This window comes from Herpailurus yagouaroundi, unplaced genomic scaffold (assembly GCF_014898765.1).
Source record: "Herpailurus yagouaroundi ecotype Mexico unplaced genomic scaffold, PumYag 163, whole genome shotgun sequence".
In the NCBI taxonomy this organism is placed as follows: Eukaryota; Metazoa; Chordata; class Mammalia; order Carnivora; family Felidae; genus Herpailurus; species Herpailurus yagouaroundi.
The window spans coordinates 6,105,646-6,121,231 of NW_024412404.1; positions in this window are offsets into that span (position 1 = coordinate 6,105,646).

Below are 15,586 nucleotides of genomic sequence, written 5' to 3' on the forward strand. Positions count from 1 at the left end.
TTATAGAGATGCTAGGCAGCCTCTGCCCGGAGATTATACACATGTTGTCATGAATGACAAGTGGGCACCAATATGGTATGAAATAACATTTCTTATTCACAAAATAAAGACCAAAAGGATTCCCCAAGGATAAGGCTCAGGTTTGGTCTGGGTGAAGCAAGAGCAAAGGATGGTGGGTAACTTTGGCTTTTATTGATTTCGTGGGGTGGGATTGGGGGTCTTGAGTGCTGGGTGGGGTTTGTGTGGGTTGAATTTCCCCATCGGCACCAAAGGAGGGAGCTTGGGAGCTTTCTTACCCCTCACTCAGATATGGAGCAGCAGGAACAGGGGCAGAGTTGGGGCAAAAAGAACTGTCAGTGGTCAAACATCAAACATGGAGGCTTTCTCTTTAACACTCCCTCTTTCACTCTTCCCCTTCAATAAGAAACTTTTTCAAAAGTCTCTCCATTTCGTCACCATCACTTAATTTTTTTTTTTTTCCTTGGGGCACCTGGGTGTCTCAGCCGGTTAAGCATCCTACTTCAGCTCAGGTCAAGATCTCACGGTCTGTGAGTTCCAGCCCTATGTTGGGCTCTGTGCTGTCAGTTCAGAGCCTGGAGCTTGCTTCAGATTCTGTGTCTCCCTCCCTCTCTGCCCCTCCCCCACTTACGCTCTGTCTCTATCAAAAGATGAATAAATGTTAAAAAAAAGTGTTTAAAAAAAATAAAAAATTTTTTCTTTCTTTCTTTTTTTTTTAAATTTAAACTCAAGCTATTTAGTATACAGTGTAGTCTCGGCTTCAGGAGTAGAACCCAGTGATTCGTCTCTTACGTATAACACCCAGTGCTCATCCCAACAAGTATCCTTCCCAATGCCCATCACCCATTAAACCCATCCCTCCATCTATCCCCCCTCCAGCAACCTTCAGTTTGTTCTCTGTATTTAAGCCTCTCTTATGATTTGCCTCCCTCTCTGTTTTTATCTTGTTTATCCTTCCCTGCCCCTAGGTTCATCTGCTGCGTTTCTAAAATTCCACATATGAATGAAATCAGACGACGTCAGTTTTCTCTGACTGACTTATTTTGCTTAGCGTAATACCCACTAGTTCCATCCACATTGTTGCAAATGGCAAGATGTCATTCTTTCTCATTGCCAGGCAGTATCCCATTGTATATATACCACATCTTCTTTATCCATTCATCAGTTGATGGACATTTGGGCTCTTTCTTAATTTAGCTATTGTTGATAGTGCTGCTATAAACATTGGGGTGCATGTGCCCGCTTTGAATCAGCATTTCTGTTTCCTTTGGATAAATACCCAGTAGTGCAATTGCTGGGTCATAGGGTTGTTCTATTTTTAATTTTTTTAGGAACCTCCATACTGTTTTCCAGAGTGGCTGCACCAGTTTGCATTCCCACCAACAGTGAGAAAGGGGACTTTCTCCACAAAACATCTCACCAACATCTGTTGTGTCCTGAGTTGTTAATTTTAGCCATTCTGACAGGTGTGAGGTAGTATCTCACTGTGGTTTTGATTTGTATTTTTCCTGTTGATGAGTTATGTCGAGCGTCTTTTCATGTGTCTGCTAGCAATCTGGATGTCTTCTTTGGAAAAGTTTCTATTCATGTCTTCTGCCCATTTCTTCACTTTTTTTTTTACTCCTTTTTAGTTTTTTAAAAAATTCCTTTCCAATTGCCTTTGAGTTTCCAATAGTCCACCGAAAAGATTCCTGACAAAGTCAAGTAGCATCTCCATGCCACCAAACCCATTACCCATTGTTTGTCCTCATCTTACTTGATCACCCAGTAGTCTTTGACCCATCTGACCACCTAACTGTTCTTGATACAGTTTTCTCCTTTCTATGACGGTGGCACCACTCTCCAGGTTTCTTCATATTTCCCTGGTTATTCCTCCCAGTCACCTTCACATGATGCCTCTTTCTCTGTCCTAAAAATATTGGGGTCATTTAGGACTTTGTCCTCCTTTCTCTTTTATGTCAACCCCAATGCAGTAGCACATACCATTTTTTTATGGTTTTAGATAACTTTATGCCAATGCAAGTTTATATTTCCATATAGATATTTCATATAATTTTCAAGATTAAAGTTCAGGCTATTTGAAAGTTTTATTTGGATTTCTCATGGACACCTGAAACCTAGAACTTCCCAAGGAAAGTTGTATTTCCCTTCCAAAATGTGTTCCTCCTTTAATTTTCTTTTTTTTTTTAATTTTTAATGTTTATTTATTTTTGAGAGAGAGAGAGAGTGAGAGAGCACGAATGGGGGAGGGGCAGAAGGAGAGAGAATCCAAAGCAGGCTCCAGGCTCTGAGCTGTCAGCACAGAGCCTGACATGGAGCTTGAACCCACAAACTGTGAGGTCATATCCTGAGCCAAAGTTGGATGCTCAACTGACTGAGCCACCCAGGCGCCCCTCTCCTTTAATATTCTGTTTCAGTAAATGGCATCACCAAGCCTCCATGACTAAACCTAGAAATCTAGAATTACTATTGATTCCACCACCCTCAACTCTCACAGGTTCTCCATCAGCACATCTCATTGCACTAGTCCACAGTGTAGCGCATCCTGCCCATTCTGTCTATTTTTAGTAGAGGAAGCTGTCATTGGCTCTAAGTCATCGTCCTTTCTTCCCAGTGCTGCCGTGGGAGCCTCCTAATTTCCTCCAATCCAGCTTCTCAGACCAGTCAGAGTGATACTTAACAAGTAAAGCATATCACATCCCTCCCCTGCCTAAATCCCTTCAATGTCTTACTGATCCACTTAAAGTAAATTCCAGACTCCTTAACATGACATATGCAGTGCCCTCTGTGTAGCTGACATGGTTAGGTGATCACTCTGCATTATAAGTTATTCCAAGTGTTTTTCAAGCACTCATTTTTTTTAATCTTCACATCAGTCCTAGGATCCAAATATTATTATTGTCTCCATTTTTTTTTAGCAGAGGAAATGAACCACGGAGATGTTAAGTAACCTGACTAAGGGGCCACAAATAGAAAATGGTGGAGCCAGGATTCAAATCCGGGTCATCTGGCTCCAGGGTTCACCCTATAACCACCGCTTATTACTGCTTCACCTGCGCAAAGGCAGGGACAAAGAAGTAAGAGAGATTAGTTAGTGAGGCATGAAATGGATGGTCATTCAACCACTCCTAAATTTACCCGGAGAAGCAAAGTCCCTGCATCACAGGTCAGGACTAAGAAGCTTTGGCAACTCTCTGCAGCATAGTTTTTATGCCAGCAGTGGGTCTGGGTTTAGCCTGAATGATCTTTGTCCTTCTCTTCTTTCAATCCAAGCATATCATCAGCACGGCAACCAGTGGATTCCAGCTTGACAGTTTTGTGCTGCTTGCAAACGGCATGGCGAAGACGGCAATGCCAAAAGGAGACGAGTGTGCTGTGGGGTGCTAAATAAATCGTCATGGGCACTAGCGGAATTGAATTCACCTCCCTTGTCAGGAGATAAAGTGTCACCATTGCCCCCAGCAGCAATTTTTTGGCACACCTGCCAATCCCCCTGATAGGTCCTAAAATGGTAGGTCATCAGAGTCAATAAAACATTGATATTGAGTTCTGCCCTGCACAGGACAACACGTAGGCTATAGATTGAATGAGGTCCAGTTCCTGCTCTTAAGGCAAGAGGAAAAAACAGTGTATTTTTACTAAATATAATAAAAGTCAGTTAGTGGGAATAGTATAAAAATGCCCAAAATGTTGTCAGAGCACAAAAGAGGGAAGGGTTAATTCTCCCAGGGGAAATAGAGGGGCTTCATGGAACAGGTGATACACGTTCACGAACTCAACAAATATTTATTGAATTTCTACTGTATTTTGGCTCTAGACTGGGTGCATCATCTCTTATATGGAATTTATTAACGTAAGTCAGATAAGGAAAGAAAAACATAATCTCTCGACTCTTCTCCATATTTATTTCCTACGAGTGGGCAAATTTTGCCCGGTTTGGTCATTCTGCTTGTTTACAGAATGTTCCTGTCTTGGTGGGAATGGGCAAAAACTAGAAAGGGAGAAGCCAGGAGTGCCTGGCTGGCTTAGCTGATGCAGTGTGCAACTCTGGATCTCAGGATCTTGAGTTTGAACCCCAAACTGGGCATAGGGATTACTTTAAAAAAAGGGGGGGGGAAGCTAGTTGCTTCCGTTCTGCTTTGGAGAGGGTGTCCAGGTCCAAACTGTTCTCCATTGTCAGGGACTGAGACTGTCAATATATGTGTAATATTCTGGAAATTCCTGCTGGAATGTGGCATTGTAATTGTTAACAGGAAAATAATCCTGCACACATGCTTGAAAAACATTTTAAAAATGGTCTGTTTTGATTATTTCTGTTTAATTTTTTCTTATTAAATGAACATCTTGGTTTTCCTCCAAAGTTCTTCCAGTGCATTCTGTAATTACATAGTACCTCTGTGTAGTTGAGATGAGAAATATCTGCTCTGACATGCTTTTGAACTAGATGCAGTAGTTATTCTGGGAAGAAGTCAGGAGACAAAAAAGGAAATAACTGCAAAGACAATGGGACAAATGAAAAGAGCCAACTGAAGCTGGTTTTGTGACTTAGAGCACCATTCAAATCAAGTTCCTGACCTTCAGTGGATCTGCTGGGTTATGGTGTGGGGGAGAGGACACAAAGGAAGGAAGTTTGGGGAAAGAGTCTTGTAAATGCTATTTTTGGAGGAAATCCTATGGCCAGCACTTTTGCTTCATTTGCTTCAGTCTACTCGTTCGGTTGTTAGAATCCCAGATCAATTATATCAATTCAGCTCACTTGGCTAGTATGAAGTCCTCTTCTTTCATTGGCTTGGAAAGTGTGCTGGGGCACCTAGTTGGGTACGGTTCTGTAACTTTTCGGCAACCTAAATTCCTTGTAGGTAAACACATTTTACCACTTGTCCCCAAATATCGGGGGCATTGTCAAGAGTGAAAACACAACCATCCGAACAAAATATGATCTTGAACGCTACAGATTGGTTCAGAACACTTCCGATTCAGAAAACTCTAACTTTCAATCCTTGCTAGTGCCCTCACTAAGTGGTGTTAACTTGGGAAAGTTATTTAATGTTTCTAAGCCATAGCTTCTGTAGGTACACATGGAAACCAATAAGACTTCCAGGGTTGAGAAGAGAAAACAAAATAATCTACATAGAGGAGTGATTGGCATATGGTTAGGACTTTGTTTGGCAAAGGGTGAAATATAGTGTCAGCCAGTATAGGCTCAGAATCAGTCCTGATCATTTCGACTGATTGTGCTAAGTACTCTGGCTGAGTGGGGGAGTGACACCATGTCATACCACCCAGATCCCCCTTTAGGAACGAGGCACTTATTCCTAAGTGTTTGGCAGTGTTGGCTGCTGGTAACTCTAAGACCACATCCCTTCTTGAGAACTGACCTCTGATGGAGGAGGCTGCCTTGCCCAGGGTGGCGCCCCCTCTGCAGGAGCAGCCCGCATCCAGTGATTGATCACTGTTGGGCAGTACAAAGGTTCAGACTCTTGTCTCAGTCAGAACACCTCTGGAGAACTTCCAAGAGGTGGATTTTGAATGATCGGCAAGGCTACCGTTAGAACCATGTGTCAGTTTGTCTTCTCCGTTCAATCCTGCTTCCTCTGCTCCCCCACCGTTGTTCCTGAGAACACATCCCTAATTAAGCCTCCTGCATGCAAATCTTAGTACCTGAGAATCTCTTTTCTTAGGATCGCAGGAAAGACAGGAGGCATCTCCATTTTCCCACAGCACTCTGTGGTACTTCCTTCCTGAAGGAAGAGGTACAAGGTTCCAGAGGCGGATCTTCCTGGAGGGCTGGCGTTAACAGTAGTCTACTCTAAAGAACAGAAGAGTATTTTGTCCGTGCCATCAGAATGCTTTCTTCTTTTTTCTGAACGTTCCAGGTTTCCCCAGGCTTTTCTGTACTTCCTGTGCACACCGTTTGCTTCACCCCGGATAATTCAGTGCTTTTTTCTCTCGACCCAGGTGAGCAAGGCTAGAAGTTGAAGAGAAGACAGCTGTTCTGACATCAATACCACATGTTCCTTCATCCCACTGTTCTTTAAGAAGAAGTGACAGACACTTTACCAGGACAACAGAGAGAGGACTGAATGAGGAAATAGAATGTGAGTCCCCAAAAGACTGCCTGTCTGTTGGGTTGTGATTTTGAAGTGGCTTGAGTATTACCTGGCAAGACCACAAGAGGTTTTTGAAAGAGACGAGCAGGCTCCCATTTGTTAAAGCTGTAAGTAGTTTGAATCAACGTTAGGCTGCCAAAGATCTGCTCCCTTTAGGCTATACCTAGGGCTTCTGGCTTCAGAAGGTTTCCTTGTTAGGTGAACAGTCTTAAATAAATCATATAAACAAATCCTTGCTCAATGCCCACTCATTGCAGAGCACTGGTTTTGTCATTCTGTGGTTGGCAAAGGGATGATTCCTGCCTTTGAGAAGTCTAGGGTTTGTCAAGAGTCATAACGGATATTGCATAAAATATTTCAAAGTCATGATAACTTCAAAGTATATCCCAGCCAGGCCACCATTACCATCTGCTCTAACTGCTTTGGTATACAACTTTATAAGGGGAGATTTCTTAGGATGTTAGCTGGCTTAACTGAATATTCTCATCCATGGAAGTAGATGGCTGTGTGTGTGTGTGTGTGTGTGGGTGTGTGTGTATTTTGACATTCTTGAATATCCAAATCTCTTTCTGAGACAATTAAGAACAAAGTGACTGAAATGCTATGGCAAGTGTCTAATTTGACTTTTTTTTTTTTTAAGTCCGGCCATGAAAAACTTCAAATGTCAGGGGAAAAAGTCTGCTTTTAGATAGCAGTATTTTCCTTTGGTGATCTGCCATATAAACTCTATCAGCAACTATTGGATTCTTAAATCTTTCCAAATGTTAGGTGTTAAGGAAAATGGGAAAGGTATTAAACTTGTGCCCAAGGGGAAATACCAACCATAAACATACAATCAACTAGAATTAAAATCTTCAATTTTATATAATTTATGTGGAGATGAGCATCACTAAAAAAAACCAAAATTTATTAAAAAGATGAAACAGAAGTCATCTGAAACATCATGAAACAGAATGAATTCATCTTCAGGCATTGGAAAATGTCTTTAGCTTTCAGAGTAGATAGTCTACCTTTGGGAGCATTCCTAACAGCACAGGAGTGGATTATGAGTCTAGGTATGAAACTGAGGCCATGTTGATTAACCAAACAGAAACATTTTTCACAAGGAAAACATTGTATATTACAATGCTTTAGAAATTTCTTCCAGTTTGTTTTAAGCAGAAATTCCTCTAGTCAAATGAAATTTTATCTGAAATCCCAATTTATACAGTAGGTAGAAGTCATGTTTTAGTAAAATACAGTTCCTAAAATGCATTTAGTATAATGTATTTAAATGTCCTAATGACAGATTTTGTGATGAACATGACAATCTAATTTGGCATCCAAATTTTTATTTATTTTATATTAGCTACACAATATGGAGAAAATTGCCAATCACACAAATAAGTAGCTGAACATGATAGTTTCTTTTTTAAAAAATAATACCTTGTAATCACAGTATACTTTTCAAGTAGATATTAGAAGAGAACTTATAGTTGGAGGTTTGCCACTAAATAATGTAACCTGGAAATGAACATTAACATATTGATTTTTTTTCTAATGTACTATAATTTGGGACTTCTGCATACATGTTGTTTATAGTAGTTTTAAAAATTGGTTTAAAAAACATAAAATAAAATTTGAGTGAAATATTTACAGATTTCTGAAACACCTCTTTCAAGAGCATGCCAATTTCTGTTATAATACCTAATGAAAACATCAAAACAGTGACGCCAACCCCAGGTGATTAAATGAATGAACAAATATAAAGTGTGAGGGTTAGATGTAAATTGGGCCTTTCATCAACAATAGTTTTCTTTTCCTCTTTAAAAAATCCTGACCTCTACTACTGACTTTCAATGTCATGTAGGACTGTTTATTTAACCTTTATGAAGTTCATTTTCCCCATCTGTAAATTGGAAATAATATCTGCCTAATGGGTTGTCATGAGAATAAAGTAACGTAACAAAATATATATTCTCTTTCTTGTTTTTAATTGTACGTAATGACTAATACCATTATTTATCTAATTATACGCCCAGTTGACTGGTTGTACCAGCACCCCTTATGTTCTATACAGTGAGCAAGGGAAAAGTTCATTTGTAATAGAAGTCTTTATAGAACCGTCTCTAAGGGAAATCAGGGTACATTCCATTGTGTTTCCTGCATTTTAGTCTGAACAATTTGTATCTAAATCATTGAAATTCGGTAACCTAATGAAATTTGATTGAAATGAAGATTGGATGGCCTTGAAAGGGCCGTGTTTGGGAAAGGTGACATGAAACTCAAAGACTGTTTGCCTAAGACCATCCCCCCACCCTCAAGAGTTCTTTAGTCACAATGGGAGCTAGAAGCCTGACAGTTTTATTTGACTTCCTTTTATTACTCCCGTATCAATCAATTGTTAAGTCCTGCTGATGTTCTTTAATATGTTCTTCCAGAATTAAACTAATAATCTCCAAATCCATTTTCCACCCTATGAAAATCTGAGCAAGTTACTCTTTTCCTAAAAACACAAGATGTGTTAGGTATTACTTATGGAATGAAGTCTAAGCTTTTAGGATCTGGTCCCCACATCTGCCTCAGGCTAAGTTTTCACCACTCTCTATGTCCAGTTTACTCCTGCTCAACAGTGTATTCTGAGTACCACATGGTTTCATTTCTTCCTTGGATTTCTTTCTTCTTTCATGTGGATAACACAGCTCAGGTACAAGGAAATTCCAGGAAATCCTTTCTGAGTGCTCTGTCTCTCCCTCCTCAGCCTCCTTTTGAATTAGTTTAGGTTCCTTGTCTGAGGTCCTATAGGTTCCTATTTGTCTCCTACCATTGTGCTTATGATAAGACATTGAGGTTTTTCACTTGGGTGTCTGTATCCTTCTGTGAACTTCTGGAAGAAAGGACACTGTGTCTTATTGACTCAGTATCTGGGATTTTTCCTGATCCTTAGGAGTCAGAGGAAAAAAAATATGTTCGTTACACATGAAATGAGTTAAGGTATGGGTTGCAGACAGTCTCCTTTTATCAGTGAGGTCACAAGTTAGTCAATAACAGATTGGATCTATTGGCACTTCAGGTTTATTGTTTACTTGTTTTTAACCACAAACTCTAGTGTTTCTTTTATCCTGAAGGTTGTCTGTATAAGATCCCACACCCATCCTCTAGAGTAGTGGGACGTTTCTGTTTATTGGAGCTAAATAATTATGCTTTACCCATTAAAGCATAATGTTTAATTGATAGGGTCAGGCCATTGTATAATTTGACTTTCTCAGCCTAAATTTTCTTGGCAAATTCAGTGGGATATCCAAGACAGACTGTATCTGTACAGTCCTGAGCATTTACTAAGCTCTTTGAAAGGGCAAGGAAGTGTGCCAGTGCAATTGGGGAGTGGAGGCGATGGTGGTAGTAAATTTATATGAAAGCGAGATTTAAAGACATTCTTACTCTCCTAACAAGCTTTGGGAATCTGGATAATGTAAACTCCTGATTAAGCTATAATAGGAATATAAATAAGCAGAAAAGGTCAAGAAATGCTAGCTCAAATCAGCCCAGAAATAGAAAGATTTAGAACAAAATTATTACATTATTAAGTAAACAAACAAACAAACAAAGTCCCTTACTAAGAAGTGCTGCACTCTCCATGGTTCAAGGAGGGAGCTGGAAATAAACATGCTATATTTCCTTTCCAATATCCATCACTATCTAATGTACTCTGTAATCTACTTTCTATTTTGTCTATGTCTCTCTCCTTCACTGCAATGGGAAATCCATGAGAGGAGGGTTTTGGTATGCATTATTTGCTCCTGTGTCCCCAATACTCAACACCCCAAAAATGGATAATCCAATTAGAAATGGGTGGAAGACATGAACAGACATTTCTCTAAGGAAGACATACAGATGGCCAACATACGCATGAAAAGATGTTTATCATCACTTATCATCAGAGAAATACAAATCAAAACTACAATGAGATATCACCTCACAGCTGTCAGAATAGGTGAAATCAACACCACTACCAAACAACAGGTGATGGCAAGGTTGTGGAGAAAAAAAGGAACCCTCATGTACTGTTGGTGGGAAAGCAAACTGATGGAGCCACTCTGGAAACGGTATGGAAGGTCCTCAAAAAGTTAAAAATAACCCCATGTTCTTTGAAATGACTTTGGTGATATCTCCATCAAGTTAATTAATTCATTTTCCATCTGGAACTTAAGGTAGTTATTAAATTTAGAATTTGATCAAGTATTTATTGAGCAGAAATACTGAAGCTTGCATTGTTTGCCACTGGACTTTTAGGTTATTTCAAGATTACCATCAATCTAGAATTGTTCTATCATATCTCTATAGAAATAAGCATCCCCATTTTAAATATTGTAGGCAAGACTTGTGTTAAACCATGAACTGAAAATATAATGGTGACTGCTGAACATAAAATTAACCATTTTAATAGATTTTCTCAAGCTTTTAATATATAGCCATCATAGTTACATACAAAAAAAGAGAACACTCAGAAACACAGTTTACCCAGCAATATTACAATATTCTCCATGAAGTTGATGTTTAACTTATTGCAAGATATGTGGAGAAGAAACTCTTTCAGTCAGGTATCATTGTAGAGCCACATCTTTTGAACTATTGATCTCCTTAAAATATATTTACAGTAGAATTTATAATATGTACTTATTGAACAGATCTGAATATATGTTGACTGTCATGCTTTTTAGTATTTAACAATATTAAATAGATGATCTTAGCCAAGTGTTTTGTTTTTGCCACAGATTACATCAGTATGCTGTTATATCTAAGTCATCCATGATCTTTCAATAGGCGTGAGTTTTTTCATAAAAATTTATTTCCAGTGATGCTCCATCTATTAACACACAATCTGTTAAATTGAGCATCTCTGTTACAATCCAAGCTTTGACAGTAATTAGCTCTATAGCCTTAGATCATTTGTTGTCTAGACCTCAGTTTTCTTATCTGTTAAATCATCTTTATGTTTCTTTTTTCACTAAAATTTTATGGAAAATTTTATAATTATTTGTACAATTTAGAAAATAAACAAGGGGATAAAATAATTATATTCAATTTACCTTGAAGTTCTTCAGTGCACATTAAATACATTGTAATACCTTTTTCCCCCCTGGTTAGTCATTGATACCGACTCTAAGGTTTCATCCATTTGTAAATTATGAATAGTAGTTTAGGCTTTTCAAAAAGAGGAAAAAAAGGATCATATACTTGATTTTTTTTCTCTCCAATTTTTAATTGGGAAGCAATGCTTTTGAAAGAAGAAAAAGTATGATAGAATAGTTTTGCACTGGGGCAAATGGGCTTAGTAGGTATGCATGCAACTTCACAAACAAAATGTCTGAATTGTCTTGCTGCGCAGAGTATAACACAAGTTTTCCATTATAAATTATGTCTACTTTCCTTTACCTATTTTTATCGTTTACATCCATATATTCATTTTGTGGTAGAAGTTAATAGTCAACAGTATTTGCGTACGGGACAATAATTTTCCCTTATTTTTAGAAACAAAGGTAAATATATTCAGTTTTGCTCCCATTAAAGTTATGGAGTGAAACAAATTTTCCCTGCGTTTTTTCTAAAATTCTACTGGACAAATATGTACCATAGTACATAAAGGGGTTATTATTGAGATACATAAAACGACAACACAAAGAAGTTATGGTAAGTATGATGACTGTGAGTAATGGCAAATTTAAGAATATACTTTTGTTACATTTCTTCAAAATTGCATAATATAAATACATTTAATACATTATTTTAAAAACTTGGAATAAAACAGTCCTATGCACAGTAAAAGCTAAAAGCTCTTCCCTTGTGCTTGTCTTTCTAATTCAGTTTCACTCCCTTCCCTGGAAGGGATGTGTTATGACCTTAGGTTACAAGTTTTTGAGAATGTATCTTCAGGCCATCTTCTATTTATTTATGCATATATATTTATATATTAAGAAGTTTTTCAACGTTTATTTATTTTTGGGACAGAGAGAGACAGAGCATGAACGGGGGAGGAGCAGAGAGAGAGGGAGACACAGAATCGGAAACAGGCTCCAGGCTCTGAGCCATCAGCCCAGAGCCTGACACGGGGCTGGAACTCACGGACCACGAGATCGTGACCTGGCTGAAGTCGGATGCTTAACCGACTGCGCCACCCAGGCGCCCCTATTAAGAAGTTTTAAAAATATCTGAGAATTTTCTCTTTGTGTTGTTTTTATTCTTGTTTTTTTTATATATTGATACCGGTATCTTAGAAATATTTTTATAAACCACTATTTATACATTTCCGTGGTTCTTTTATTGGATGCACAGCAGTTCGTTCAATGGGATGTATTTGGTTTCTAAACATAGTTTTTGGATTTTTTGTTTCCTTTCTCTTGATTTCATGAAACAAAAGATGAGCCTTCATGAGTTTTATTTCCTTCCAACAAATTAACTTTATGGTGTCTGTGTAGTAAGATTATTGATCTTAAGGCGGATTTTATAGGAGATACTTTGCATGAAACTGTTAGCTTTCATGAGTTGTGATTTTAGAAAGGTCTTATCTCTCAGTGATGAGGAGTCACATTTTGTAGAGTTCATATTATTAGGAGTTGCTGAGTAGAGCACTGGTTTATTTGCTAGTCTATCAAACTAGGTTAAAACGCTTATTAAGCAATTATTGGATTTGAAATTCTATCAAATAATCATTGTATTTTCTGGTTATAGTTAATAAATACTCTAAAAATTTTGGAAACTATAAAAAGCATACTGTAATTTCACTCCCCAGACACAATGTTTGTTATCCTTTTGGCGCAATTTTTTTTTTTTTTTTTTGGTATTTTTTTCTCTAGGTATATATTATTGTAGATGTGTAAGCCTATCTTCTGAAACCAGACTTCCTGGGTTCAAATCCTAGTTCTGCATTGGTAAACTATTGTGTTTTTGAGTAAATTCCATAACTGTTCTAAACCTGTTTCTTCATCTGTAAGATGGTAGGGTGATATAACCTTCCCCTTTGGGTTGTGAGACTCTAATGAAAGAAATACATGCAAAGTCTTAAGCCTGTCATATATACTATGTTTTCAATAATTCAATCATTATTTAAAGAATTTGGAACCTACTGCACCATAATTAGGTACTTTTTTTACTCATTTAATATATTCTTATCATCTCCAGGTCATGTAGCCTCCTTAATTATTAACTAATTTTAGCAAGGAATTAGTATTCCATCCTATGATAATATGATGTGTATTTTGTATAATAATCCATTATTATTGGGCAGTTAAACTAGTTAAAACAATTTATGCTATTAAAAATAACAAATTTATAGTTAGTTTTTATATTCATTTCCAATTTGAAAAAAATTAAATGGCTGAAGCCAATAATATGTGCCCAGTTTTAAGGTTTTTAATATCTGTTGCAAAACTGAACAATGAGGTTTGAGGGATTTAAAATTTTTTTTTTCAACGTTTATTTATTTTTGGGACAGAGAGAGACAGAGCATGAATGGGGGAGGGGCAGAGAGAGAGGGAGACACAGAATCGGAAACAGGCTCCAGGCTCTGAGCCATCAGCCCAGAGCCCGACGCGGGGCTCGAACTCACGGACCGTGAGATCGTGACCTGGCTGAAGTCGGACGCTTAACCGACTGCGCCACCCAGGCGCCCCAAGAGGGATTTTAAAAGCACCATTTTAAAAATACGTTTGGTGATTTTATTTTATATTTTAATTTTTTTAATGTTTATTTATTTTTGAGAGAGAGAGAGAGAGTGTGTGAGCCAGGGAGGGACAGAGAGAGAGAGAGAGAGACATAGAATCTGAAGCAGGCTCCAGGCTCTGATCTGTCAGCATAGAGCCCCACGCAGAACTCAATCTCACGAAACTTGAGATCATGACCTGAGCTGAAGTCCGACACTTAACTGACTGAGCCACCTAGGCTCCCTACTTTGGGTGACTTTAGTAAAGCAGTTATACCTTCTGCTGATTTATTTCCTGTTGGATGAAAATCTTGGTTTCACAGGGTAAAACAATAATGGCCATATACTAAATATGCGGTGGAAATGATATAACACAAGAACGTATGCATCCAATCAATGTTGTCTTTCAAAATAATTACCCTGAAAGATAAGATACAAACTTGTTATATTCATGATTATATTTGTCAAAATGTCACATTTGTCATAAGAAGTTATTTGTCAGCAATTAAAGTCCTGAACATTTTTCATAGATTATGGTAGATTATTATTATCTTCTATACCAAAATATAATTGAACTTTATCTTGATTTTTTTCCATCAGAGTTGACTTAAAATAGTTTCCAACATTTTCCTACTCAATGTCCAGCTTTTCCTTTTTAACCAGAACCACTTTTTTCCTCTTCTTCTCCTCCTCCTCTTTATTGTTATTACTATTATTGTTATTATTAATTTATTTTTAGCTAGAGTGGCTGCAGTGTGTTTGGCCCTGGCACTAGATTATGGCTGGTCCAAGCCAATTCTCAGGATGTCTTACAACATGACTTGATCTTCGGAACCTGTTCTGTCAATAAGACCTCATCAGAAGTTGATTCAGAAAGTGCTTTACTTGTTAAGGTTTTTGCTTTCCTGATTAAAGGACATGGTTGTAGCTGCCCATCATTTAACTTCTCTCTTCTTCTTGCCTTCAATGCAGCCAAGATGGTTGGACTTGCAAAACGGTCTTGTGACCAGAAGATCATCGCAACCTCACCAAGCTTCTGAGTCAACACCAACTGCCCACCTTCAGATTTCTTATTTGGAAGAAAAAGTTCTCCTATTGATTTAAGCCACCGATGACTTTTACTTGTTTTGAAGGCATTGTTTTTGTTTTAATTTTTTTAATGTTTATTTATTTTTGAGAGAGAGAGACACACACACAGAACATTGAGGGGTGAGGGGCAGAGAGAGGGAGACACAGAATCTGAAGCAGGCTCTGAGCTCTGAGTGGTCAACCCTACGCGAACCCACGAAGTGTGAGATCATGACCTGAACGAAGTCGGGCGCTTAACCAACTGAGCCACCCAGGTGAAAGCATTGTTTTTTACAACTGCTTTTGAAACTTCTTTAGAGTTCATCACAACTGACTGCTCTAGGAGTGTATATGATTTTATGAAAACATAAATTGATTTTAAGTGAGTATTTAAAAAAATGTAGACTATACAGTTGGAAAGGACCTTAGAGATCATCTAATCATAAGTTCTTAATGGTGGATGTTCATCAAAATTACCGTTGGAACTTTAAAGAAATATACATATCTGGGCTCCATGCCTAGAACTTCTCAGATATGGTCCAGGCATCTGTATTTTCTTTTAAATACAGGGTGATTCTAACAGAAAGCCAGAAATAAAAGTTATTATGCCTACCCTTCTAAAACACTGATCTGCGGACTCTCCTGTGATGTGTAGATTTAGCAGTAGATTAGGATTTTTCAGCACACATAAGGGAAGTAACTTTATGCAATT